This window comes from Hesperophylax consimilis, chromosome 29 (genome assembly GCF_061612785.1).
Source record: "Hesperophylax consimilis isolate HC1 chromosome 29, BYU_Hcon_1.0, whole genome shotgun sequence".
Taxonomy (NCBI): domain Eukaryota; kingdom Metazoa; phylum Arthropoda; class Insecta; order Trichoptera; family Limnephilidae; genus Hesperophylax; species Hesperophylax consimilis.
The window spans coordinates 18,008,955-18,017,501 of record NC_142864.1 but is presented as its reverse complement, the minus strand read 5'-3'; the positions used below and the strand labels follow the sequence as shown (position 1 = coordinate 18,017,501).

Genomic DNA, 8,547 nt, shown 5'->3' with positions numbered 1-8,547 from the left:
TCCATTTTCAACGACATATTTATGTGAGAAAAGTTTTTCAACGTTTGTATTAATTAAAAATGATACGCGGTCATGCTTAAAAGTCGTGCTGTCAAAAATCGAGCCGAATATAAAACTTATGTGTTCATTCAAACAAGCAGGTATCACATTAATTTATTATAATTTTATAATAATTAATAAATATGTCATAGTTATATATGTAATATATATGTATACTTTTCAAATAAAAAAAAATACTAAAAATTTGTGTATCAATTTAATACCTATATATTTTAGCTTTTGGTGTGCCGCGGAAATCTATGAAGAATTTTAGTGTGTCTTAGGTGAGAAAAGGTTGCGAAGCACTGGCTTAATGGATGCACCAAAAATTCAAATCCTTGTAATTCCTTTTTAAATTTCCGTTTTCAAATAAGTGTCCAAATCTATCAAAAAATAATCAAAGTCACTGTTAATTCTACCTTATTATCATATTCAAAGTCACTGTCGATTCTACCTTCTTATCATAATCCTCAAACTGACTTCTTTATTAATTTCCTCAATGTTAAGAATCGTAACCCCTCCTCCAATTTCCCTTGTAGACTTACACTATTATAGTCACAGTTATTTTCATTTGGGAGGAGGGATTGGGTACCGCCGCCCATGGAACCATTTATTAGATGACCAATACCTCTGCCATAGATCACCCCAAGTGGTTCTACCCAGATCCTCCTCCCCTTCCTTTCCTTAAAAAGATCAAACGATTTCAGGAAGGTCTGATATTCTGGTGTTCTGAACTGGTCGTGGTCGATATAGTTACCCGCCAGCCCCATGTCCATCAACGAGGAAGAGGAATTGGATACCTGAAAACAATATAAAGTTATAATTTTTATTTTTTCGATGTGAAAAATATTTTGAGGTTAAACTTGGCATGTGTGACAAGACGAGACGACGCTCTTGTCATAAATGCCTCTCGTCGGCTCTTTCCTTACGGCTGCCAAAACTCTGTGCGTTATTATTTCTTCCATTCTCACTAAACTGGCAATGGATATTTTTAAATTAATGATGATGAATTTTTAATTTGTAATATGTTACTTAATAACAATTAGGATTAAGAGCAGTAAAGAGTTGGCTGAATAATTACATCTTAACTTTGAATACAATAAAAATTAAATATGTGACATTTAGTATATCATCAAAAAGTCAGCCTTCTGACACTCAAAATCTAATTATACATAATTGTCTGCTAAATTGTAATTGCCACCCCTTGGAAAGTGTAGATTGTATCATGTATCTAGGTGTAAAGATTGATAAATTTTTAAGATGTAATGATCATATCTATATGTTAACAAAGAATATTAGGAGACTTACATTTATTTTTAAAGAACTTCGACACATATTGGACAAAGAGAAATTAAAAACTGTCTATTTTGCCTTAGTCCAATCTCGACTTTCTTATGACATAGTATGCTGGGGATCATGTCTAAAGTCCAATGTTGAACCACTAAATATTACTCAAAAATTGATCCTTAAAGTGATGTACAAAAAAAAATTCTGTTATCCATCCAACCTACTTTATAAGGAATGTAATTTTATGGGCATAAAACAGCTATATATCACTCAAATACTTTGTCGATTTTTTATCAATATTAAATTTGCTGAAAGAACACAACAAATGGGGACAACTAGAATTAACTCTACATTGAACTTTGTGGCGGTACACACCAAAACATATTTTGGTCAAAGAAATTATTTATATCAGGCACCACTTATGTTTAATATTCTTCCAAATCATATTAAGTCTATCAATTCCTTAGTTAAATTTAAAAAGTTAATTAAGGTTTTTGTATTGACAGACGATTGTCTTAATATTTTTTCATCCTTGTCCTTTCTTAAATAATAAGATTTTATATAAGTCCCATTTGCCAAAAACTGAATGTCACCCTAGCTGTCTTAATTACCTACTTTGCTTCTTCTTTTGAATAATGATTAATGATTAGTTATGGTTCAAATATTGTTACAATATACTGTCAAATTACCCATCAGGTAACACATCTAATACTTATGTTTAATGTATAGTGAGATGCAATAAATAAATAAATAAATAATAAAAATAATTGTTTTACTTTCAAAAATATAACTACCTGTTTACTTTCATTTTCACCTGCCTCAATAATAAAATATTTCTATGTTTACAACTGCCAGGCGTTCCATGACGGCTATCTTTTTTATATCATTTTATACGTTTTGATAGATTCCATGGTTAAGGTATGCTTGGCTACAAATTCGGAAGTCGCGGTTTCAAATCCCGGCGTGCGAAACTAAATTTTGCTTTAATAATACGAGATTCGTTCACAATTATTTATTTGTTCATTTAACATGTCTCGTCTATTTGCCACATGTGGTTGATAAATTGATGGTAAATACTTTTAGTATCATCGTGGTTAAAACTCACATTCAGAATCTTAACGATGCCTGACATGGCTTTAGCCGTGTTTGGTATAGCCAGGTACTTTTCCACCTTCCTCTAACCCATTTCCTTCCAAATTATGCCAAAGTATAACTGGTCCAGACGATAGGAGCGGCTGGAACTCTTTGACATGTGGGAATAGTTTAGAAGCATACAGAAAAGACAAGTTCTAAGAAGCCATAGAAGGTATTACAAAAAAATATAAATATTACAAAAATAAATTGAAATTATGTTTAATAAAATGAAGCACAGAAACAGGTGACACGAAGATGGAGAATCTGCAGCAAGAATCCTAGGTGGTGAGTAAACTGGACCAGCTGCTGCAGCGAGAGAGTGCACCGCGTCCACCAACAGTGCCAGCACGAGGTTCGTCATCCGTCCAGGTATATGTCTGCTGCTAAAAGAGCGCTGACACAATATCCTCTCATAGATAGATACCAGACCTTTGCAGCACCGCTGTGACATTTGACGAAGATAGAGGATGGAGACTCTGCAGCAAAAATCGTAGGTGGTGAGAAAACTGGACCAGCTGCTGCAGCGGAAGAGTGCATCAGTGAGTTTTCTGGCGAGATTGATCTGGGCAAGAAGAGTTGATGGCGGAATGAGAGCCCGAGTAGTTGAAACATTTAGTTGTGGAGGAATAAGACCATTGATCAGCTGGGTGGTTTTCTTTACATTTAAAACATCACGGCGGTGATCAGCATGCAGCTTTGGTATGACCAAAATGGCAGCAAATTGAAAGATTTAGTGGTGTTGTTGAACTGGAAGATACTCTCAGTATGGCCCTGGTGAAAGACGATTCAGAATTGAATCGTTGCTTGAAATGGATTCGGTCGTGTTTGGTGACCAGATCTAAATAGCCAGATACTCCATCCCCATCTCCTTCCCCTCCCCAATACCTTCAGCCTCACAACATATCCCAATTGGGGATGCCATAAGTTTCTCTGGCTCCAGTTGGATGGGAGCGGTTGGGCCTCTTGTGAGGTTCACATATGAAAACAAAACAAAAAAACGGTTCGAGTGAATTATTATTTTTTTGGTAAACTAATGTTTTTAAGACAAGATTTTTTTATGCAAAGCACAAAGGGTAACAATTATTTTACAAGCAATAATTATTCGCCTGAAACACTCATCCACATTGAAAAATCTCCTGATAAAAGATACATGACGCCAACGGGACTCGAACCCGTGTCCCTTCGATTTCCGGTCGACAGCTCTGACCACTGAGCTATGGCGGCTTATCTCTTACCCGCGAAACTATTCAATATATACTAGTGTTTCATTCAACAATTACTGCTTGTTACATTTTTCACCTGAAAACAACCAACTTTATTTTATATGAGAAAGGCATTGTAAGTGCTAACTCTCTCACTAGATGGCGTCGAGACAAATTGTCTACATTTTTAGGTGAAATACTTGAACTTGTCAAATATTAATTATTATTTTTTTGGTAAACTAATGTTTTTAAGACAAGATTTTTTTTATGCATAGCACAAAGGGTAACAATTATTTTACAAGCAATAATTATTCGCCTGAAACACTCATCCAGAGGAGGAGGCGTCCTGATAGCAGTAAATAAAAAAATTTCATCGAAATTATTAAAAAACAAAAACAATGATGTTGAGCAAATTTTTGTAATGTTAAACGATAAATCCAAAAAAACTATCATCGGATGTGTATATATTCCACCAAATTCTAATATAATAATGTATAAAAATCACTGTGAAGATGTCGAGCTACTCAAATCTAACCACCCTAATCACAATATTATAATTTGCGGTGATTATAACCTACCTAATTGTAAATTTAATGATTTGGATTACTTACCATTAACGGCGTGCGAGAGAGAAATCTTAGACATGTCGAACTATTTAGGTCTATTTCAATGTAACAATGTGCTGAATTGTAGTAATCGGACACTTGATTTAATTTTTTCTACTGATGAGGGTATAAAAGTCTATGAGTCAGCCGAATCCTTTGACCCAATTGATAGTCACCACCCTCCACTTACAATACTAGTATCTATTACAATAGAGTGTGACCCTCTAATTAAAAATTGTAGTCGTAATTTCATTAATGCTAATTACCAGGACATTAATCATGCACTTAACAAAGTAAATTGGTCTGTTCTCAAGGAAGGTTATCTCAACTATAGCGTAGAACTATTTTACTCTCAACTGAATAGTATCATTTCCGACACAATTCCTCTAATTCATCATAAAGTACGAAAGTATCCGATATGGTTCAGCAAAGAATTAATTCAGTTAATTGTTATTAAAAAAGAAACACATAAAAAATATAAAGAACACAGAACGATTCCCAACTATACGGCATTCAACAATATTAGAAGAGATTGCAAAAAAATGACAAAAAGATGTTATAAAAATTACATTAATTCCGTTGAGAACACGATACTTCATGATGTAAAATGCTTTTGGAAATACACAAAATCAATGAAAAACAATGATGCTGGTATTTCTGGTAATATACGTTACAGACAAAATAGCTCCAGTAAAATTTATGAAATTGTTAACATGTTTGCTGATTACTTTAAGGACGTGTATGAACCTGATATTCCAGATGACTTAATTCCTTACTTCAATTCGGATATGAATTTACACTTATCGCAAATACACATTGATATTGAAGACATTATAGTCTGTATTAAATCACTTGAACCCAAAACGAGCTCGGGACCTGATAAGATTCCTTCCATCTTACTTAAGAATTGTGTCCAAAGTTTATCTGTTCCGCTTAATATACTGTTCAACAAGTCACTCTCCACAGGACACTTTCCACAAATATGGAAACTTAGCTACCTAACTCCTGTATTTAATAGTGGTGATAAATCCTTTGTTGAAAATTATCGGCCTATCTGTATTCAATCGTCTATTTGCGCAATTGAACTTTTAAAAAAACTAAACTTTTTGAGAAATTGATTCTTAAGAAAATCAGCTTCTTTGTAAACTCTTGTATCGCAACTTGTTAACACGGCTTTATCTCCGGCAGATCAACTTTGACTAACCTAACATTATATGAAAATTTTATTTCCAATGCACTTGCCAACAAACAACAAGTTGATTCTATATATACCGACTTCAGTAAGGCGTTTGATACGGTCTGTCATAAAATCCTCATTAATAAACTTTTGAAACTCGGCATTAATGGAAACCTTTTATCTTGGTTTAAGAGTTACCTACATAGGCGTCAGTTAACTGTCTGTATTAATGATCACTTATCCTACATGTTCGAAGCTACCAGTGGCGTACCCCAGGGTTCGCATCTTGGTCCTTTACTTTTTAATTTATTCATTAACGACGTAACAAACATATTCACCCGTGTTCTCATTCTAATGTTCGCTGATGATATGAAGATATATAGAATTATTGACAATATCGAGGACTGTCTAACACTTCAATCTAATATTAATAGCTTTTACGATTGGTGTCTTAAAAACAAATTAACTCTTAATGTAAAAAAATGTCAACTTATGAGATTCCACAGAAAAAAAACCCATTTTTGTTCACCTACTTTCTCAATAATCACACCTTATTATCTGTGGATGAAATAAGAGACCTTGGTATAACCTTTGACACTAAATTAACATTCAATAAACACATTAATAATATAACCAGTAAAGCAATGCAAATGTTAGGATTTGTCTTACGGATTTCAAAGGATTTTAAAAATTTAAAAACTGTCAAATTACTTTACACTTCACTTGTTAGAAGCCAACTAGAATTTAACACCACCATTTGGAGTCCTTACTACAGTGTACATGAGAATTCCCTTGAGCGAGTCCAAAATAAATTTTTACGTTATATTAATTTTAAACTGGGAATATTCGTTGAAAACATTAATTACCCCTCTCTGTTACAATTATTGGGACTCGATACATTAAAAGAAAGAAGAATTTGTTTTGACCTATTTTATTTATTTAAAATCGTTACCAACCTGTTGAACTCCCCTGAACTTCTTTCGTTAATATGTTTCCATGTACCTAGTCGATCAGTTCGTTTCAAATTACCCTATCATTGCAACAATACAGGATCTAACGCTGAACTCAATTCCATAATGAATCGCCTACATGTACTTGGTAATAAATATGTTTTGGATGAATCTATAAACATTACTAGCTTAAACTCATACAAACACTACTTAATTAAAACTGTATGTCAGCGCTTCTCAGATTGATTATAATCAAATATAGTTTTAAAGTATTAATTTATCCGGGATTTATTGTATATGAATTGTTTATATATTTATATATATATTGTTGTATTGTATTTATAATAACTATTTCTATTGTTCTCTTTTATGTATTTTATATTTATATTTTTTTGTAAAAGCCGCTATAATCGGCGTTAATAAATAATAAATAAATAAATAAATAAATAAATAAATCCACATTGAAAAATCTCCTGATAAAAGATACATGACGCCAACGGGACTCGAACCCGTGTCCCTTCGATTTCTGGTCGACAGCTCTGACCACTGAGCTATGGCGGCTTATCTCTTACCCGCGAAATGATTCAATATATACTAGTGTTTCATTCAACAATTACTGCTTGTTATATTTTTTCACCTGAAAACAACCAACTTTATTTTATATGAGAAAGGCATGGACACGGGTTCGAGTCCCGTTGGCGTCATGTATCTTTTATCAGGAGATTTTTCAATGTGGATGAGTGTTTCAGGCGAATAATTATGGTTCGAGTGAAATATTCACTTATTTGTAGAAATATGGCATTGATACCGCCGCCCCCATTGGGTATCCAACACCTCTGCCAAAGGTCACCCAAATGCTTGCTACGTTGTGTGACTGAGGTATGGGGAGAGACCGTTTAAAAAAGACGCTTTGATCTCTCCAGCTGGGATATCTCGACCCATCGCTTTGCGCCGAAGTGAGATGGATGGATTTATAGGTACGTCTGTCTCTCCTGAACCAGATACCTACCGACCCTTCACACGTTTTACTATCCAGAATTTAATCTCCTTCCTTTTCTTAAAAAATGTATGAAATATGCTTTCAAGTTTTCCTGTTAGAAATAGCAACATATTTTTTTTAATGCAAACGTGAAAAAAAGTTTAAAAATGACTAACCTTATGTTTTTCTTAACTACAATGACTGATTATAAAAGAAAAAAGTTGACACGTTTTATTAAACAAATGTGTTTTAAACATTAGTTATCTTGTTAAAAATAATAAGTAAAAAAAAAAAAAAAAAAAAAATCATTTTTTTGTGAACATTTTAATATTTAAAAAAAAAAAAAAAAAAAAATTATATATATTTTTTTATTTAACAAAATAGGTAGACCAACAAAGCTGTCACATGCCAGCTTGTCTGCAGGATCCACCGAATCAAAATATCTTAAGTCTATGTCTATAACATTGTATGATTATGTGTACATGAGTAAGTCTTATTTCTAAGTAGTTATAATAATTAAAAATATGTGGTTAACTTTTAGATTTAAATATAAAGCGTGGTGTTTTCTCTTTCTAACACCGTTTAGATCATGACGGTAGAATACAACAACTTCTATGAGACTCGTACGAGCTGTTCCCAAAAGTGAACAAATTATCCTGAGCGGTTAAATGAAGATACTTATTCTTAAAATAAAAAAGTTGTAAAGTTAATAATTGTTGTCTCGGCACAGGATATTCCTAGTGACATAACTACAAAACCATCGCCAAACAAACCCATATGTAATATTAACCCATTAGTGCCCTAATTATTTTTAATGCATCTAGGTTATCCTTAGTTTAATTAGACCAAAGTGAAAATAAACACTTACATTTAGATATTGAAGACAATATTAGTGTATAAACGAAAATCTGAAATAGAAAAATCAGAAAAGGAAACGGTCACATCTGGGACTCGAACCCAGGACCCTTGTCTTTCCGAGACAGTGCTCTACCAACTGAGCTAATGGGACCCTATTCCCCTCAGTCACTTTTAACTGTATCATACTTCGAATAAGAACTACTAACATTGTGTTCATTTTTTCACCGCACATTTTTATTGGCAACTATCTTTATATAACTAACTATCAACTAACTTTATATAACTATCTCAGTTGGTAGAGCACTGTCCCGGAAAG

At 33.2% G+C, this 8,547-nt stretch overlaps 1 non-coding gene across 1 annotated transcript; it reads right to left on the bottom strand.

The window, feature by feature from the left end:
• Window positions 1-6,882: 6,882 nt before the first annotated feature.
• On the bottom strand, window positions 6,883-6,955 carry TRNAS-AGA (transfer RNA serine (anticodon AGA)). The gene has a single exon. It is a non-coding gene; the product is annotated as a tRNA-Ser (tRNA).
• Window positions 6,956-8,547: the final 1,592 nt, after the last annotated feature.